Source organism: Cuculus canorus, chromosome 2, assembly GCF_017976375.1.
Source record: "Cuculus canorus isolate bCucCan1 chromosome 2, bCucCan1.pri, whole genome shotgun sequence".
Classification (NCBI taxonomy): Eukaryota; Metazoa; Chordata; class Aves; order Cuculiformes; family Cuculidae; genus Cuculus; species Cuculus canorus.
The window spans coordinates 3,874,531-3,895,667 of NC_071402.1; the positions used below are offsets into that span (position 1 = coordinate 3,874,531).

Below are 21,137 nucleotides of genomic sequence, written 5' to 3' on the forward strand. Positions count from 1 at the left end.
GACCAAGAGTCCTTCCTGTGCATTTTGCAGTGCTAGGATGCTTCAGAGGCAGGTGAGATGACTGGGCCTTGTACACAATTCTCCTGGATACGCAATGCTGCATTACAGAGCTTTTGCAAGCCTGGCAATTGAACACAGATTGTTGGAATTACAAAGCATCACATTGGTGTCAGCACCTCCCTCCAGCCTATTTTTGATGAAACAGCTGGGGAGATTCGATGCCACTGTACGCTTGCCTTCAAGGTTTGAGGTCTGAGCTTCTCTAGTCTGCAGATGCTGTCTGAATAAGAAATATTTATGGGGTGGAATCACCTTGCTTTGGCTCCATTGCAGTCGAAAGTCAAATAAAATAGGTCTTCTTCAGTGTTTGTGATTTGTTGTGTCTAAGATGTGGATGGCATGCATACATTAATGCACACTTCCATGGTTTGATTTTTGAATACTAACGATTTCTGTGGATACCTGGACGTGGTCTGGAGTGACCAGCTGAAACTGTTCCTGAAAGCTCTCCCTAAAACAGAAAGTCATATCCCGTCATGGTGAGCTGACACCAGAGCTTAGTGGTGGTTTATGGCAGGATAACATAGGAATAATGGACAAGGGACTGAGCTCGAATGCCCCATCAGAAACCTCTTCCCAGCATGTAAACAGTGTAGAGCTGCACAAATATATGTCCTATTCTTGAAGGTCCACCTGGTAATGATTGAGTAGGATGTTGGTATTGTGAGCTGGATAGTGTGTGAGCGCAAGACAAGGAGGATAGTACATGACTTGGATAACTTCAAATTTATTGGAGAGCAAAAGTGAGATGATGGTGATCAGCATCGGAATGGGAAACAAACGCCAGCCCACAGCAAGGGCATTTTGGGGTGGGAGGTCCTGTGGAAGCCTGGTGTCCTACATAGATGACTTTGGAAGGTCCTCTGGAGCCTGGGAAGACCACAGAGATGTGTACCATGGGGCTGTTGGCACCTTCCTGTGTTGCTGAGTTAAAATGCTCGCAAGTGATTCAGCTTCTCAGAAGTTATGTGAATATGTAAAGTAAGCCACCCCCCTTGTTGAAAAGACTTTAGGTAGTTCGGGGGTTTTCAGCTGCATTTGTTTGAAATATATGATGTACACTTTTAATACATTATTGGCTCCCTCTTATTTAATATTGAGCTCAAGAAGAAGCAGCCCCTGCCTGCTCCCCTCCTAAAACAGGATGAGAAAAAGTAAGCAAAAAGAATTTGTCATGGAACTTAAATTAGCTTAGAAACATCTAGTTTAGAAAGATGTTTTTAGAAGCTCATTCTCTGCTTTTGTAGCAAGGATGGTGTTATAGTGCTTTACTGTATCAGACAACTCCATAACAGCAACTTCTCTGACCTGAATGACTACTTAGACCAGTAGGTTTGTTGTGTTTAACTGAGTGAATATTTTAGCTTGGTGTCTCCAGGGGTAAAAGGAAGGAGTATCTGCTCTGAGGGATTAATATGGAGTGAATTAGATGTTTGTAAAAGGTGTTAAAAGCTGCAATTGCTATAGCAGGATTGAATCCCAGTGTTGGAAGTGGGAAGCAAGATGCTGCAGTCCATCACTCTGTTGCACATCCTCCTTCTGATGGACTTGGCTGCTGAGGGTGAAGCAGTGGTCTCGTCCAAGCATAAGGACATCCATCTGGGTTGCAGGTGAAGACAGCTTGTTATTTGTTTTATGTGTGCTTAAATGGAAGGTGCTTAGGTCAGATGAAAATGGGGGGAAAAAGAAACCAACACCAAATGATGCTTCCGATGATCAATCATAAAACTAGCTATAAAAAACCTCAGGGATGTTTCTTCTCTTTTCTCTCACAGTTTCAGGAAGCACCGCAGGCCAAATGCTTGTCCTCACCAAAGGGACAGTATTTCTTGACCCTAGAAGCTGTATCCCAGTATCTTTCCCTTGGCTCCCAGCCACAAGACAGGAATGCCCAAGGACTGTCTCACAAGGAGAGAATGGTGATTGTCTTCTGAATGTCCTGCTCTTACAACATAACCATATACATCCAGGATGGGAGCCAGGCAACATCTTTGATCTTGATAGCCACTAGCTAGGAGTACTGGGACCCATTTTCCCATTATTAGGGTTGTTCTAGTGACCCAGCAGAGCTTGGAGCAGCCCAGCCCTTGTTCTGCTGGCTGGGCTTGGTGTGTTTTTTTTGCCACCTTCTCAGAAATGGCTCTCGATTCAGCTTGCTTTTTATAGAAACATGCTTTCATCATTTATAATACCAAAGGCTCTCCTGCAATGGAGGAGATTTTGGCTGTTATTTTTAACTGAATGTTTCATTGATCTGATTTACAGCAAGAACTGCCGGCTGCTGTTTTAACAAGAGAGCAGAGAGCCAGCCATGGTGTGGGGTAGGGAAGGAGTAGTGTGGGGAGGTCTTGAGTTATCTACCGTGTCAGAGCTAATGCATCATGGAGTTGAAGCCCAAAGATGCCTCTTTGCATCATTTTAAGCCAATAAAAGTCAAGGCTCCACTCTCTTTTAAGTGGATCCATGGACTTCAGCCCTATCCCTCATTGTGGCATTGGTGTGCTGGTGTCAGCATGGTGTGCCAGTTCCAGAGCCCGATTAATCCAAAACAAAACCCTACCAAAAATAATAATTAAAAAAAAAAATGACTTAGATATTGGGTAGATGAGATGTTATCTTAACTCTGTGAGGTAGCTTGCTGCTCTTTCTCGGGTTGAATAAATCTTGTTTGCACCTCCAGCTGAAAAAGCTGAGTGCCAGCCATCGGGACATGGTGAGACCTTGGTTGGTGCAGAAGGGTGAAAGGTCGTTTCTTGTCTGTGATGTGGAGTGTGAGGCCTCCATCGCTGATTGCTACATGATGAGTGCAAACCAGAACTGGGAGTACGTGAAACCTTTGGTGACAGGTTTGAGTATTCAGCTCAGTCCTAACCAACTGCATAAATAAAGCTGGAAGCCTGAGGAATGGCTTATTTTTCTACTTGGTGAACCAGAAAATTAAATACAAATACAGTGTCTGGGGCACGGATATGGAAGTGAGAACTGATGAACACTATTAAGTTGTTTTCAAAAGTGTTGGGTTTTTTTCTTTTGGTAGTCTGAAGTCTCTTACTTCCTTTAAGACTTTCTCTTGTTGCTGTCTTTCTATCTTTTCCATTTTAGTAGGTTGGAAGAATTAATCACATCAGAGTAGTCTGCTGATTTGAGCTTTTCTCCTCTACCCAACCATCAATGAATGTGTTCATGAAGCACATAAGGACCTGATATTTCAGTGTCCTCAAGTGAAACACAGGAAAATTCATCAATTATCTATTTTTGTTTTGGTGTCATCCAGTCAACCAGTTAGTAGATGCCCAGGTCTAGGTTACCCATGTATGCTGCTTGTTGCCTCTGTGGTACTTTGAAGGGTGCTTTAGAGAGGTAATTGAGGCATGAATGGGGCTTGGAGCTGCAGAGAAGTATCCATGGATACAGTGAGGATGTGGAGAGATTATGACAGAAGTGTCATGGGGATGTAGAGTAGGGGAGCGGGATTATCATGGCAGGAAATATTTTGTAGGGGGCATGGGCAGGGATGCTCAGCTCCACTGCTGGCTTTGTGAATGTGTTGCAGTGTAGGAATGTGCGGTTCTATCACTGCTAAGGCGTGTTGAGCAAACAAAACAGACGGAGTCTCTTCAGTTGAAGGGATGTGTGTGTTTTTTTTCAAGATACTGTTCTGGAAGTTGGACATTTAGGGCATTTGCCTTAGTCTTCCTGATCCAAAATAGCTCAGTAGTCTGACATTCAAGATACTTGGTGCATCCCCTCTGTTCCCCTGGCAGGGTAACATCAAAGAACTCAGTTATGCAAAGTAGCACTTCTGTGAGGTCAGGGTTACTGTCTTTGGTTTAGAGATTCTGAGTTGTGTTGTGGCAAGTGTGTCTGTCTGGATGGTCCATAGCTATAATCATAGAGTGGTTTGGGTTGGAAGGGACCTTAAAGGTCATCTAGTTCCAACCCCCCTGCCATGGGCAAGTTCACCTCCCACTAGACCAGGCTGCTCAAGACCCCACCCAACCTTGGTTCAGCCTGGCTTGTTTGGTTGGGATTCTTCATATTTTCCTGTTTTCTCCTTTGGCCTGAGCACTAAACTCCTGACTGGACTTCGGACCATGAAGTACCCAATGAAATCAGTGATAGTGTTGTGTTTCAGTTGTCTGCTGATGACATTCAAGGCAGACCTCCATCATTTTCTTCCAACAAAACCACATGAAGTTTCTCCTGTACTTAGGAAACTGTTTTCGTTGGATGAATGTGTTCAGAAGGGAATAATTTAACTCTTTACATTGACTATCTCCTGTATTCTTTGCCAAAAGCCTGAAAGCTTGAGTCTAGCCAGCTCAGAGCACAATCATCTTGCACTTTGCAGGAGGGAGACCTTGGCTACTGAGGCTTCAGCACTTAAAGGAATGAGCCAGCTGGGAGATAGGAGATGACTCCAAAGTGCTCTTCTGTGTTTATATGTACGGCTTTGCCAAGGAGTTGCTGTTGCACTGGTTGCTACTATTGATGGCACTAGTGCAAATCTTGTATACTTCATCACAAGATGTTCTGGACCTGTGAGGATGAGTATGCTCACATATCTGGGGTGAGGAAGGCTCTTACGTAGGCAGGGTTGCTCTCTGATTGCTCTTTTCCCTCAAATTTCCCTCAATGCCCAAATTAGCTCCTTTGTTGAGATGTTTGTTGTAAACTGTTCTGTTACCTTCTGCTGACTTCAATTTACCAGTGACCTTTCTTGCAGCTTGAATGCAATGTTCTTGGTATTCTGAGCAATATAAACTTCCTTAAATTATACCTCTCGCCGTCCATCCATTTCAGTTTAGTTTTGCAAGAGGATTGTGCATTATCACTTGGAGTTTGCTTTCAGAATTGAGTATAGTGATAAATAAATGCTCATGGCAGAAACCGGAGAATGTGGACTGCTTTACCTAGCTCAATGTCTGGAAAAGAAAGAAGATTGGATTTCTAATTTGATTTATTCACTTATGTCTTGAATAGACCTCTGTGTCTTCTTCAAGCAATGTTTTCTGGGTTTGCAGGTAAAGATGTTAAGCTCAGTTGATTTTCCTCTCTCACAACTGGAAATGCCAGTTAGGGTCATTGCAACTGTGGTGGGTTGACCTGGGCTGGATGCCTGATGCCCACCAAGCTGCTCTGTCACCCCCCTCCTCAGCAGGACATGGCAGAGAGAAAATAAGATGGAAAAAACACAACCCTCATGCATCAAGATAAAGGCAGTTTAATAAAGCAAAAGCGAAGGCCGTGCGTGGAAGCAGAAGAAAACAGAAGATGTATTCTCTGCTTCCTATCAGCAGGTGATATCCAGCCACTTCCTGGGATGTAGGGCTTCAGTGTGCATAGTGGTTGGTCAGGAAGGCAAATGTAGTAATAACAAATGTCTCTGCTCCTCCTCCTTTCTGTTATATTTTATTGCTGAGCAGATACCTCATAGTATAGAAAATCCCTTTTGTCAGTTTTGGCCAGCTGTCTTGGCTATGTCCCCTTCCAAGATCTTGCCCACCCCCAGCCTACAAGTGAGGGGGAATGCTGGAGAGGCAACACTGATGCTGTGCAAGCACTGCTCAGCAGTAGCCAAAACACTGCTGTGTTATTAACACCTTTCTAGCTGCCAATACAAAGCACAGAACTATGAGGGCTGCTATGGGGAAAATTAACTCCATCTCAACCACACCAAATACAGTAACAAAGGCAGCTGTGACTTTGTTAGAAGCTGGACTAATGCAAGCTCTGCCATGTGTGCTTGCCTTTGTGTGCTTCCGCTGCACCTGGAATTGTTTCCTTCTCCATGAGATGGCTTTTGATTGGAAACCTACAGGTGTGTTGCTGTATTTTTCTTAGTAATCTCTGTCACTCCCTGAATTTTCACACTGCAGTTTAGTGGAAGGGCTGTTGAGATCCAGCTGTGTTGGCATTCATCAATTTTGCTCTGACTTGACTGCAAACAAGACTGTGTTATATGGCAAAAATAGAAAAGCAAATTCATGCAGTGATTGATGTAGCTCTTGTTTTTGGAGTAAAGTGACAAAAATCAGGTCATTGTTTTAACTCAAGTACACCTTACTGTTAGTCCCCTAGTCTACTTAATTATGTCTCAATTTCTTGATCAAATAGGAGAGTAATATAAGTGGATTTGTTTGTCGAAGCGTGGCAGGTTTATATTGGAAACATACTGTGTAATTTCCTAGTTGGGCGCTGTATACTTGAGGAGCAAGAATGTAGTCTTTAGGCCTCTGGTTGTGGGACATCTACTCACAGGAGGCTTTTGTGCAGCAATATACTGATTCTCCGATGCTTTTCAGACTATGTATATGTGAGGAAACCCAAGTGGGTGAAGAGATTATAGAACTGGATTTAGATGAGATATTGGGAAGAAATTTTTTCCTCTGAGTGTGGTGAGGCACTGGAAGAGGTTGGCAGGGGAAGTCATGAATGCCCCATTCCTGGAGGCGTTCAAGGCCTGATTGGATGGGGCTTTAAGCAACCAGGTCCAGTGGAAGGTGTCTCTGACCATGGTAGGGTGGTTGAAATTGGATGGGCCTTAAGGTCCCTTCCAACCCCAACCATTCTATGAATCTGTGATTCTTTCCTTGAATCAGCCCTTAATATTTCACCCAAATTTTGGGTAATTATGTGTTAGGATTCTTTTTTTTTTTTTTCTTCCCCCCCCCCCCCCCAGTTTGTTTGAAGCTGTCCAACAGCTTCAAGTAACAAGAGCAGCTGAAAGGGCAGAAGAATGGGACAGTCAGCCTAGACCATTGATGATTCTTTTATCATTTGTAAATCATAGAATCATAAAATGGTTTGGGTCAAAAGGGACCTTAAAGATCATCCAGTTCCATCCCCCCTGCCATAAGCAGGGACACCTTTAACTAGATCAGGTCACTCAAAACCTCAACCAACTGGGTCTTGAACACCTCCAGGGGTGGGACATCCATAACTTCTCTGGGCAACCTGTTGCAGTAAGACCTTGCACTTGGCCTTGTTGAACTTCATGAAGTTTGCACTCGACCTCCTCTCAAGCCTGTCCAGGTCCCTCTGGATGGCATCCCTTCCCTCCAGCGTGTCAACCATGCCACATACCTTGGTATCACTGGCAAACTTGCTGAGGATGCCCTCAATCCCACTGTCCATGTCTGCAACAAAGATATTAAACAACACCGATCCTGATACCAACTCCTGAGGAACGCCACTTTTCACTTGTCAATTCTTAGTGGTGTTAATCACCACATTTCTGGGGAAGGCTGAGAAAGTGGTATGTGTCACTCCCTGACCATGGGAGTCTGGCCATTTTCTTTCTTCCAAACTATTGGATGAGGGCAGTGTCATGATAACAAGTAGTAAAGACTTCTCTGTCTTCTTCAGAAGAAGTCGTGGTGAAGAATATCAAGAAATGCATTGTCTGTGACTTATGCTTCTCTTGTGACACAGCATCTCTCCTGACTTGCGGCAGCCTATTTGTGAAAGTATTCAGAGAACATATTCTCCTACATATTCTACCATCTGTCTTTTCCCCAAATTCACTGGCCTTGGTGTACGCTTAAGAACAGACTTGCTTTCTGCATTATGTGGAGAAGGCAGTTAAGAATTTTTTTTTTGACCTTTCTGTGTTTAGATGATAATATTTTTAGTACCTACCATGATGGTTGTTTCTGAGTGGATTTGTAGTTTGGACTTTTTTTTCCCCATTAAAATGCAGAGGGGAAAGCTCGATCAACTTCTTGGTCCAAAGATATTTTGGGTTGTTCTGTCACATGGACCAGATTGCACAAGAGCCCTTTTCACAATGCTTAATTACTCTTTTACATTGTTTATAAAAGACTTTGTCCGTCATATCCTGGGCTGCATCAAAAGAAGTGTGGCCAGCAGGTTGAAGTGACTCTCCCCCTCTACTCTGCTCTCATTAGACATCACCTAGAGCTCTGCATTCAGTTCTACTGTTAGAGCAAGTCCAGAGAAGGCCATGAAGATGGTCAGAGGGATGGAACAGCTCTCATATGAGGACAGGCTGAGAGAGTTAGGATTGTTCAGCCTAGAGAAGAGAAGGCTTCAAGGAGACCTTGTAGCAGCCTTCCAGTACTTAAAGGGAAACTAAAGGAAAGCTGGGGAGGGGCTTTTTATCTGGGAGTGCAGGGGTAGGATGGGGGGAACAATTTCAAGCTGAAGGAGTGGAGATTTAGATTAGATAATAGCAAGAATTTTTTTGCTGTGAGGGTGGTGAGGCACTGGCACAGGTTACCTAGAGAAGTGCTGCGCCATCCCTGGAGGTTTTCAAGCCCAGGTTGGATGAGGCGTTGAGCAACCTGGTCTCGCAGAAGGTGTCCCTAGCCATGGCAAGGGTGTTGGAACTGGATGGTGTTTAAGGTCCTTTTTAGCCCAAACCCTTCTATGATTCTATGACGTTTTTAAGGATGAATGAACTGGGCTTGTGGCATTTACCAGTCCAGCAGAATATACAGTCGCTGTGCTATACAGACCTTGAAAAACTAGGCATGCAATAAGGAAGCTGAAAATATCACCCTCCTCCTATCCCGAAAAAACTGTGACATTGCGAAATGTATACATGTTTCTCCATGTATTTTTTCTTACTTCTTTTTTTAATTGACTTCTCCATAGTATCAGTGATCTCTTCCATTTGCCGCTTTCCCCATCTTAAGATTGCTGGCAGATAACTAGGGATGGTCTTTTCTAAACAACACTGAAGGGATAATACAGAGAAAAGTGTCTTGAATGATCTTAAGACCATAAGAAATGGAAAAAGCTTCCAATAAAATGATATCTGTTTTGGATGTTATCTCTTGTATACAGTGTCATTGGACCATGTTCAGCTGTGTAACTTTTGACCTGGACTGGTGTCTGGCTCTCTGAAGGCTTAATGGTGCCTTTAATTATAACTAGTTTAGGAATTGCCTAGTGAGACATAGGGTTCATTTAGCTCAAGAATCTCTCTTTTGGATGATGACCAGTAATAGCGTGCTTAAAAGTAGAGAAAGTAATGTCTTGATATCCAAATATGTTGATAATTTCTCCCTGGGTTTCTCATGATGGTTAATCATTAAGGCTGGCTAAAGCATTTCCGTTACGACCTAGTTATGACAACTTTTTCTGGTCTTGTTATGCATTTCCGTTTGCCTTTGGATGCTTAAGTTTGTGTCCTCCACAGCCCGTGCTACAGTTCAATTACTCAAAAAAATTTCACTCAGAGTCAGAGAATCATAGAATGGTTTGAGTTGGAAGGGACCATGAATGTCATCTAGTCCAACACCCCTGTGGTGAGCCGGGACATCATCAACTAGATCAGGTTGCTCAGAGCTCCGTCCAACCTGACTTTGAATGTTTCCAGGGATGGGGCATCTATCACCTCTATGGGCAAACTGTGCCAGTATTTCACTACCCTCAGCGTAAAAATTCTTCCTAATATCTAGTGTAAACCTCCCCTCTTAGAGTTTGAAACCATTATCCCTTATCCTATTGGTACAAGACCTGCTAAAAAGTTTTCCCCCATCTTTCTTATAAGCCCACTTCAAGTGCTGAAAGGCCACCACACACGATTCTTCTCTTCTCCAAGTTCTCAGCCTCCCTTCATAGGAGAGGCATTCCAGGCCTTTCATCATATTGATGGTGCTCCTTGGACCCGCTCCAATAGGTCCAGATCTTTCCTTTGCTGAGGACTCCAAAGCTGGACACAGTATTTCAGGTGTGGTCTCACCAGAGCAGAGTAGAGGAGCAGAATCACCTCCCTCAACCTGTTCAAGGAGGCAGTGAATTGGCATTCAGGTTCTGTGAGCTGATGTGAGGGTCTTGATGTGTTCATAGAATCATAGAATGGTTTGAATTCAAAGGGACCTTAAAACCCATCCACTTCCAACCATGCTACCATGGGCTGGGACGCTTTCCACTGGATCAGGTTTTTCATAGCCTCATCCAACCCGACGCTGAACACTTCCAGGGATGGGGCATACACTACTTCCCTGGGCAACCTGTTCTCAGTATTGTCCCCTTCTTGATATGTTGACCCATTTGGTTGTCAGTCGATGCCCGCCGTGATCCTGAGTCGTTTGTGTTCAGTTCTGCAGTCAAGGACAGATATCATTGGTCTCAGGGATCTTGAAGTTACTGAAGACCCATGACTTCTTCCACAGTTAGTGGAGCTCTTTTGGCGAGGCTCCAGTCCCTCTCCCTTGACTGCAAAGGCATCAAACTGGATTCCTAGACACAATAGTTTGGTTACATGGGTGAACTTGGCCACTGAACGGCTTTTTCTCCCTTCTCTTTTCCCTAATGTATTGAGGGAGTTACAACTGAATTCCTGTTAGTGTTTACCACTTTAGGATGTGCTTGCTCAGCAATCTGGCTGCTGTTCATACTTCTGCAAGCCTCTTCCTTACACGTACCAATCCTTTGAACGACTGGAAAATCTTTCGCAAAGTGTTAATTAACTGTGTTACAGTTTGCTGCCTGGACTTGGCAATATTTGTGATTGTGCTTATGCTGGCTTCTTCCTAAACTAGAAGAGGCTGCCCAGGGATGTGGTTGAGTCACCATCCCTGGAGATGTTTAAAAGATGAGTAGATGTCATACTTGGGGACGTGGTCTAGTGGCAGACCTAGCAGGGCTGGATTGATGGTTGGACTCCATGATCTTGAAGATCTTTTCCAATCAAAACCATTCTGTGATTCTCTAAACCATATGTATTTGATTCCTTTGCAGAAGGCATCTCATTGGCACAGTAATTCTCCAGCCAGATCCTGGCTAGAAGTTGTGACATCAACCATTAAAGTGATCCTTCCACTTTGTCCTAAATTTAGTAATTTGAAGGATGTTGTGCATTTGTGTGGTACCTTCCACTCTTTGATCAGGGAGCACTTTATTTATCTGGTCTCTAGGCATCTTTGTGAGGAAGGGAGCTATTGAGAGAGAATAATTTATAGGACTTTGTGGCATGGTGCCATTTTGTTACAGTGTAATCGTGCTTGAAATATTCACTCCAACATCATTCTCGAGTTAATGGAGAAGATCGTCGTTGGATTATGTCCCATGTGATTTTTTTTTCCCAAAGTTTTCTTGCTGCATATGAGATAAATAAGTGATTATATCTGTGTTCTTAATAGCTGGTATCAGAAGTGAAGCGCTTCAATTAAAATATTTCTTTTCCTTCCCCCCCCCCCCCCCCAAATAAGGCTGTTTTATGAGCTTACAGGCTTACATGTTTCTCCCCTCTTTAAATAATCTTAAAATCTGGATACAAATTGTTTCCCTCTGCCCACACTCGGGGTAAAACATCTATTTTCAAAAATAGCAGAATGATGTTACGCTTTATTTGTTGTAGGAAGAGAAATAGCGAGTTGGAGGTGAACAGCAGAGTGAAAGTTCTTTGAGAAGACAGGAATTGCTCTTTTTTTCCTGACTTATATTTTTGATTGTCAGTTCTGTACCGACTGTAACTGTGACCTGGTGATGGTGTGCAGGTGCTGCAGCTATTACTGGGACAGTGAAGGGACAACAGGGAAAGAGCTTTAAGAGCATAAGTAGAGTATTTCTGCATTTCAAGAGGCTACGGAGTTCATTTTCCCCATCAAAGCAGGGCTGAGAGAAATGAATGCTGTTAAAAGGACAATTTTTGACGGTTTTCAAAATCAGTCTGGAGAAATCATAATGCCCTTCCATTCAACCTTAGTAAAATAAAGGTAATTCAAGGCAGTTTGAATCGCTCTTTTTCTCAGCGATTTTGAGCAGATGTTCTGTTTTAAGAACCAGTGATCTTCATTGTTATTTGGACATGGACATACAGTGCCTGCTGCCCTGATATTGAATACAGGAGCTCAGATTTAACATTGGCAGCGCTTTCTTCTTCAGCATGGTGTTCCTTGTCCTAATTTCTGATGAAGAAAGTACTCTCCATAGTAAAAAAGGGATGCTGGAATAGATAGTGTGGAAATATGGAAATTCTTGCACTCTGAAGTTACGAGGAACCTTTGATCAGTCATTTACGTGATTATCTTAATATCACAAAGGCTAATTATGAAAATGGAGATTTCAAGCTTGACCTGATTCATAAATAGGATAAGTTAAAATGATGAACATGATTGAATTATTTGCTGCAGCTGCTTGCAGGGCTGGATTGATTTGAATTTCTGCTGACGAGGTGTTGAGACCGCTGGGAAGGACATCCCTGAGCTTATTAACAGAGTGCCAGAGAAGGAGGAGCATTGGAAGTGGATGTGAAGGGTGGGTAGATGGTGGTGGGTTCACTGGGCTCTGAAGCTTTGGTCCAATAGTGAGGGCAGCTTTTACCAAAATAGTTGAATGAATATAACAACTGTTCTTGGATGATGCATTTCTGGTACTGCTGCTGTAACTGGTGCATCTCAGTGTCTGTGTCTTTTTTTGCATGGTACTGCAGGCTCAAGATTGTTGCTGATGAGGGAAAAAATTGAACTGTGGGCACTTAGACAAATACTGATTTATTGATAAAGAGTTCTGTTTGGGTTTTTTGTCTGTGGTGGCAAAATTTCTACTGGCAAAGGATACTCCAGTCGATAGAATCATAGAATAGTTTGAGTTGGAAGGGACCTTAAAGATCATCTAATTCCAGCCCCCCCTGCCATGGGCAGGGACGCCTCCCACTAGATCATGGCAGGACTTTGTCTCTGACCCAGACACTGGGAAATACTAAAGTGTGATGTGCAGAACCTGAACTGGACACGTGCTTTGGAAATCTCTCTTCTCCAGCATCTCAGTTATGTACCTGAACATTAGACTCAAATCAAGTTTCTTTCGCTTGTCTTCAGATTGCACCTACACTTAACTTCCATTTAAATCAGAACTGAAAGCTTCAACACCACAGAAGTTCATGGTTGTGAACCTGCCGGGAGATCTTTTGTGTTGATTCTTGGTGTTGAAGAAGGATCATCTTAGCAGGGATAGATGTGCTGATAGGGTAGAGAGTGCTGCCTTATATTGCTACAGGTAAACATCTCCTTTGCATGGTTGTATACTCTTCCATTTATTTTGACTTCAGAGCCAGTTCTGTTTTCAGAACTGTCTTGGTTACCCTGTTTTCCATGTAAAGCAGATGTTCTGCTGATCCACTGAACTGAAGACTCCTATGTCATCAGCCAGGGTTCCTTCAGCTGTATAGGCAGGGAATCCATAGTGATCCTTTGAAATCAAGATGTATCATCGCAGCTAGAGGGGTAGAAGAGTTTTCCATGATATGCACAAGTTCACGACATTTTTTCCTGGCTGGCATTGGTGCTGATGCCACTGGTGTTCTGACGAGCTTTCATAGTCACAGAATCATTTGGTTGGAAAAGATCTGTGAGGTCAAGTCCAACCATACCTGTCCACTGCTAAACCATATCCCTGAGCACTTCATCCACCTGTTTTTTAAATACCTCTAGGGATGGTGACTGAGCCACCTCCCTGAGCAGTCTTTTCCAGTGCCTCATAGCCCTTTTAGTGAAGAAATTTTTCCTGATATCCAGTTTATACCTCTCCTGGTGCAACTTGAGTCCATTTCCTCTCATCCTGTCACTTGTTTCTTGGGAGAAGATACCAACACCCACCTCTTTACAACCTTCTACAAGGTAGTTGTAGACAGTGACAAGGTCTCCCCTGAGCCTCCTCTTCTCTAGGCTAAACAACTCCAGTTCCCTCACCCACTTCTCAGAACACTTGTGCTCCAGACCCTTCACCAGTTTTGTTGCCCTTCTCTGGGCACGGTCCAGTACCTCAGCACTTTGAAAATCATCTTCCTGATCTGATGAGACCTTTAGGTCTGTGTCTATGAGACGCTGCAAGTGAAAAGGTTTGTTTTTTCATATCTACAGCAGTGTAGAATATGAAAACATATATTTTATAGTGTGTATATAAAAATATATATATATTATATGTGTGTGTATAAATACATGTATAAACATATATGAATAATACATAATATTGGGGGGTTTTTTTGCATTGACAAGTTAAAGTAGCAACAGGGGAGGATTGCCTGAAATAGAGCAGCACTAAATCAAATTGATTTTTGCCTTTTCCAACCAATTATAAACACAATTTAACTCCCTCATTTCCAGCTTTTGCTCCGAACTGACCACCTGAGTGCTGGACCCCCGATGAGCAAGTTCTAGGTGAGAGTTAATTATCACAGCTCACTTAGTGTGAGAGGCTTTGGAGATAGAGGCCAACATACCCTGAAAACCTTACAAACAGAAAGCCCCAAAGGATTTGGGTTTCTGGTTTATTGGTTCTGCTGTAACTGGCAGTGATTTTGTAAAAATAGCATCTCCTGTTGTCGATTTGCAAAGGAAAATACAGTCCTGTTCTGGACTGGAATACAGGGTACACCAGCTTTTAGCTGCCTGCTCTCATCTGGGCAGGGGCTCAAAACATGTCATTTCCTACTCTTTATTTTTGTCATCATTAATATTATTGCATTCTCAGTTTGTCCATTAAATAACACAGTTGTATACCTGACTTGATGTTATGCTCATATTTGCACATGTCCATGGAATTGCAGTGTGTTTGCTCTGTAAGTGTTCATCCCAATCCATATAACTCATCTACGAACTCTGCTTTCCTTCACCTGCAAAGAATTAAAGCTCCTAATGGCTGAAAGCTTTGGCAACATGAATTAAAAGCCTTTTATAAATCAGTATTCAGTCGTCTTCAGCGCACTGTGTAAAGGTAAATAGCTACTTCATCTCCCCCTCCTGCTGCTTCATGGCTATGTCCTTGTGTTAAGTCCTCAGTAAACCTCCTTCTTATTGCGTTTCGTCTGTAAATCCTGCAGATCATAACAGACTCCTAATTCTTGCAATTTTGTATAGAAAATATCTTCTATGTTTACTTGTTTGTTGCTTTTAAGAGACTCATTTGTATTTGACCAGCTTTGCACAGCTCCCTGTATATATATGTCTTTTCATTATTCTTGCACAGCTCACTCTATATATGTCTCTTCTTTTCCTGTATTTATTCCAAAAAAGCTTGTCCCATGCTAGGTAAAATTCCTCAGCCTGTTGTGAAGTGATGCCTCATTTTTATCGGAGAGTCGGGATTTCAATTTACAGTCAACATACCCTGCAGTTTAATGCACTGCTGCAGAGGCATTGCAATAACTGTTCCCGCTTCTGCTCCTTGCTTATATACTATGTGAGATCACCTGATCATCTTTAACTTCTCCCACATCCAAGCAAACCTGTCGTCGGCAAATACAGCAATGCTGGCTCAGCTGATGTGCACTGATTTCATAGAATTGTTTGGCTGGAAAAGACCATTGAGATCATAGAGTCCAACTGTACCTGTCCACTACTAAACCATATCCCCAAGCACTTCATCTACCTGTCTTTTAAATGCCTCCAGGGGTGGAGACTCAACCACCTCCCTGGGCAGCTTCTTCCAATGCTTGACAACCCTTTTGGTGAAGAAATTTTTCCTAATATCTACTCTGAAGCTCCCCTGCCACAACTTGAGGCCATTTCCTCTTGGCTTATCACCTGCCGTTTTGGATAAGAGACCAGCACCCATCTCTCCACAACCTTCTTTCACGGGGTTGTAGACAGTGATTAGGTCTCCCTTCAGCCTCCTTTTCTCCAGCTTAAACAACTCATTCACTAGCTTTCTTGCCCTTGTCTGGATGCCCTCTACCACCTCAATGACTTTCTTGCACTGAGGGGTCCAAAACTGAACACAGGATTCAAGGTGCAGCCTCACCAGTGCCGAGTACAGGGACACGTTCACTTCCCCAGTCCTGCTGGCCACGCTACTTCAGATACAGGCCAAGGTGCCACTGGCCTTCTTGGCCACCTGGGCCACTGCTGACTCATATTCAGCCAGCTGTCAACTAACACCCCCAGCTACTTCACTGCCAGGCAGCTTTACAGTCACTCTTCCGCAGGCCTGTAGTGCTGCACAGGGTTTTTGTGTTTAAGTGCAGAACTTGGCACTTGCCTTTGTCAAACCTCATCCCATTGGTCTCATTCCATTGATCCAACCTGTCCAGATCCCTCTGTTGAACCTCCCTACCCTCAAGCAGATTGTTTGCAGGACTGAGGTTTACCTGCTGCTTTAGCTTTGGAAATGTTACTTCATCCACACTTCTATAGGCATCTGAGTTACAACCTTATTTATTATGTTTTTTCCTCATCTTTTTCCAGGAATCTTGCTTTTCTTCTGAGACTTTTCAAAAAAGAGTAAATTTCTTCCTACTTAAAAGCCAGAGTGGTGTCTTGTGCTGGGAAGGCCTTTTACAAATGCTCTGCAATGCTGCTGCTGGGAACAGCCTTCCCATAGCAACCTTCAGCTTGAAAGCTAAAATCACATCACCCCATATGACAGCTTTATTATTAGATTGGCATGTGAACCCTTTGGAAGCAGACTAGGTGGCAGCAAAAATTTTCTCTAGATTCTGTGCTTAGTTTGGTTTGTTTTTTATATTTTCTGGTGGGTTTTTATCACTTTGAGTTTTGATTTTGATTAGTTTTTTCTTTTTATATCATTTTCTTTCTCAAATAAAATAAATGTGAGAAAAGTGAGAGACACCATTCTAGGTAAGGATTGACTAGATTTTACCGTGAGGTGTGACATGATTGTGACTGTTTCTTCAGTAATTTGAAGTCCTTTGCTGCTACTCATGGAGAAGATCATAGAATCATAGAGTCATAGAATCATAGAATGGTTTGGGTTGGAAGGGACCTTAAAGATCAGTTTCAACCGCCCTGACATGGCCAGGGACACCTCCCACTGACGAAGTTGCTCAAGGCCTCATCCAGCCTGACCTCAAACACTTGCAGGGAGGAGGCATCCACAACGTCCCTGGCAATCTGTGCCAGTGCCTCACCACCCTCATTGTGAAGACTTTCTTCATAATGTCTAATCCAGATCTTCAACCCTCCAATTTAAAGCCATCCACTTTCATCCTATCACTACTTGCCCTTGGAAAAAGTCTCTCTCCAGCTTTCTTGTAGGCCCCAAGATGAATCCTCTTGCTGGAAAACTGCGGCGTTAGTGGAGCTGGGCTCAGCTTATGCTTTTTTGGAGGTTGTGTTTATTGCAGTAGTGCAGGGGAGCTCTGGAGAGTTAGGGTCATTCTCATCATGGGCTTGAAGGGAACACATTTAGCAGCAGGACAGCATCCATCTGGTAGTCGACAGGTAGCTTTTGAAGACATGAAGATGGATGGAGCAACATGCTCTCTCTTTGACTTCCACATGCCATCCATGGACAGCTGTTGCTGTGCAGGTGGTCAGTTGAAGGATCTGGCTCCATAGCTCGAAGTCTATCTAAATCGAACATCTATGGGACTGTGCTGTATCTGTTTTGCTCTCAACATCCCTAAGGAGATTTGAACAGGTAAACTTGAGTGGTTCTTGTGTTAGGGAGTTGTAATTTCATAAGTCTGAGCTTCACGAGGCTGATGAGCTTGGCCTCAGGTGGATATGGATTATGCTGCTAAGTTTTTCTAGGGTGGCCTCTCCCTTTGCTTTCACAGTGAAGAATATTCTGGGCTCAATCCATTAGCAATCAATATCAAGACTGTGCTGACAAGAATGCCGTTCTTTTTGTCCCGACTCTCTGCAGAATTGTGCCACAACTCCATACTAGTTATTGGCTTCCTTCCTCAAAGCTTCTGTTGATGAAGGGAGGGCATTGAGAGGTGGAAGAAGGTCCTGGAGGGGCTCCTGAAAGCAGTTGTGAGACCAAACTGGGACATACCAGATGCAGTTGGAGAGAAGGCTGGTGATGGGAGAGTGTGTCTCGTGGGATTTTTGTTGACCTTGACATTACTGATCTGATAGTCTCTCACTGTCCACGAGAAAACCAGCTGCGAAATAGTTTCTTGCACTCTTCAGCCACCCACGTGGACTTAGGTGTCTCACTCTGAGCTGGTGGTTATTGGGGTTTCTCTGGCTGCCACGGTAAGAGAGACAAATTGCCCTGTACCATTCATGATACCAACTTATATGACTGTATTTCACTGGTGCAGATATGGTCCTGTCCGTATTTGTGAGCCACCAAGTCCATGGGAGAAGCAGCATCCCTCCTGCTTGCTACTGGAGCTTCAGATTTCTCTTCCCAAGCTCTTCTGGGAGGAAAACTGAGCGAGTTATTTTTGGCTGGAGGAGAGGGGGTGGCTTTCTGTGCTGGCTATAAGCAAGGAGATAGCCAGACTCAGACCCTGGGAAAGCTCTGATGATAGAGAAAAGGTTTTGGAGGCCACGTGAGGAACTGCCTCGCTTTATCTGTGGCTCCCTCAAAAGCTTTTCAAGCTTTTCTAACAGGCTTTGTGAGTGTCTCCATCCTCTCTCTAAATCCTGATTCTCTCCATCCCTTTGCACTTTATAGAGAAGCAAGGAGAAGTGACTCATTACACAGCCTACGAGGAAGCTGTAATGAATAAATGCATTTCAGAAAAAGAAGAAAAGCAAAAAGAAAACAGAGTTCTCCTGTCTAAGGCAGAGTGATACTGTCTTGAACTCTGAAAGAATAAGTTAATCTACTTTTTTTTTTATTTGCTTTTAATTAATTGAGTTACTTTAGTGCTCTTGTTAAGATTAGTAGGACTTTAGTGAGGCTAGAACTATGGGTCTGGGGTTTTATTTCTTTTGTTTATTTGGTTTTAATTTGCTTGAAACACCAACATTTGTAAATCTCCCAGCTATTCCCTTTCTTTCAAACCTCCTCAAAGCTGGCACCATCCCACAGGGAGGAGGAGCAGTTCAGGGCCCTGCAGTGCTTTCTGGGCATCCTTAGCACTAATGAGAGCAAAGCCGTATCTTCTGAGGCACCAGTGATGTCTTTGGTGTTGATGGGAGCCTCTTGCCTTTGAGGGGAGCTTTTCTGCCAAGTCCCTGAATTAAATATGTTTATTTAGCTTTCTTCCTTCGCTGCTGCTTCTGAGGCTTCAGTTCTGGTTGTGATCTCTGCTTGGGGCTCCTGGACAGAGGGGGAGGACAGCGTGCATGTAGATTTATATAATCCATGTATTTGTTGTACATACAAACAATAGGGTCAGTTGACTGGGACTGGTGGTATCATAAGTAGGAATTACACTTGGTGTTATTTACAAGTGGATCTTCATTTTGAAATTTCTCTTTGAATCCAAAAGCTCGTTAGTGCTCTGCTTCTTCTCCATTATCTCCAAGTATCTTCTCTCTGTTTAAATACAGGAAAGCAATGTTTTCAAAGGGAGGGAAGAGGGTGAGAAAGAAGTGTGGGTGCTCCTCTAAGATTGAGCTGATCCATTTTTATCTTGTTATATATCATTTTTACTTAATGCTGTTATATTATTTCAGCTGTGCTTGCTTTTCAGATTCAATGCAGATATGAAGTTGCTATAACAACATGATGATTCATATAATGCTAGCAACAATCTACTGGGATTTATTTTTCTATCATGACGACTTACATGTTTTTGGTGGGGATTTCTGTCTGTTTTCAGATAGACCGCACCATTAGCTCTCTGCAGTGATTTGCTTTGGATTACTTGGACTCAAAGTAGTAACATCTGTACTTGTAACAGACCCAGAGATCTCAAAGCACTTTACACAGGTCAGTACTGTTGTGCCAGATTCAGGAGGTGAAAGCACAGGGATGTGGGACTGGCCCAAGCACCTTAAGCACATTGGGCATGCAGTGACAGCATCTGGCACCACCTGTGCTTACGTAGTTCTCCTTCTATTTACTTCTTGCAGGGGTAGAGCTGATAAATTAATTATTTCTGAGATACTCCTGGTCCATGTCCTTTAAAAACTAGAGAAGCACAAGTTAATAGCTCTGAAATTTCTCTAGGAAAAATAATGTGAAAGTCTTTTTGTATCACCTAAAGACCCTCTGAAGTAACTGGGGGGTTATGGGGTAGATGTAGAGTATTTGATTAATAAATCTGTTCCTTTCATTTAATTTTAGTTTTTAAATAGCGGTCCACTGTAACAAAAATGTGGGTTTTGGGGTGCAGCCCTGTTCAATGCCTTTGTCAATGACCTGGATGAGGGGATCAAATGCACCCTAAGTAAGTTAACGGACGACACTAAACTGGATGGAAGTGTCGGTCTGCTGGAGGGTAGGGAGACTCTTCAAAGGGGTCTGAACAGGCTGCACTGCTAAGGTGAGATCAGTGGTATGAGGTTTAACAAGGCCAAATGCTGGGTCCTGCACTTGGGGCACAACAACCCTATGCAGTGCTACAGACTGGGGGAAGAGGGGCTAGAAATCTGCACGGAGGAGAAGGACCTGGGGGTGTTGGTTGACAGCCATCTGAACATGAGCCAGCAGTGTGCCCAGGTGTCCAAGAAGGCCAATGGCATCTTGGCTTGTATCAGAAACGGTGTGGCCAGCAGGTCCAGGGAGGTTATTCCACCCCTGTACCCTGCACTGGTGAGACCGCACCTCGAATACTGTGTTCAGTTCTGGCCCCTCGCTACAAGAAGGATGTTGAGGCTCTGGAGCGTGTCCAGAGAAGAGCAATGAAGCTGGTGAAGGGGCTGGAAAACAAGTCTTATGAGGAGCGTCTGAGTGAGCTGGGGTTGTTTAGCCTTGAGAAGAGGAGGCTGAGGGGAGACCTTATTACTCTCTACAACTACCTGAAAGGAGTTTTTGGAGGGGAGGGAGCTGGCCTCTACTCCCAAATGACAGGGGTCAGGACAAGGGGGAATGGCCTGAAGCTCCACCAGGGGAGGTTCAGGTTGGACATCAGAAAAAAAAAATTCACGGAAAGAGTCATTGGGCGCTGGAGCAGGCTGCCCAGGGAGGTGTTGGAGTCACTATCCTTGAAGGTATTTAAAAGACGGGTGGATGAGATACTCAGGGACATGGTTTAGTGGTTGATAAGAATGGTTGGACTTGATGATCCAGGAGGTCTTTTCCAACCTAGTGATTCTGTGATTCTGTGATTTTAATAGAAACAAAAATGCCTGAAATTAAGGATGACTGATTTTTCTGTAGAAGATGGAAAATTATACAGAAATATCGAGTGCTGGTTTGAAACTGTTTCTCCTTTGCAAAGAGCAGTCGTGATGGGAAATGTTTCAAGGTACCTCTAGAAACTTTGTCAGCTGCTCAGTTCAAATCTGAAACTT

General features: G+C 43.5%; 1 protein-coding gene across 7 annotated transcripts in view; it reads left to right on the forward strand.

Moving 5' to 3' along the window:
- TSNARE1 (t-SNARE domain containing 1) overlaps positions 1-21,137 on the forward strand; it is a 520,265-nt gene that overhangs the window by 24,599 nt on the left and 474,529 nt on the right. The window contains exon 1 of one of the 7 annotated variants that reach the window (XM_054057782.1): positions 14,139-14,192. The exons of 5 other annotated variants lie outside the window; for them this stretch is intronic. The gene's annotated coding sequence lies outside the window, so the exon portion shown is untranslated. Of the gene's footprint in view, positions 1-14,138; positions 14,193-19,501; positions 19,612-21,137 lie in introns of those variants that run through there. One more of the 7 variants, XM_054057780.1, reaches the window with a different exon arrangement.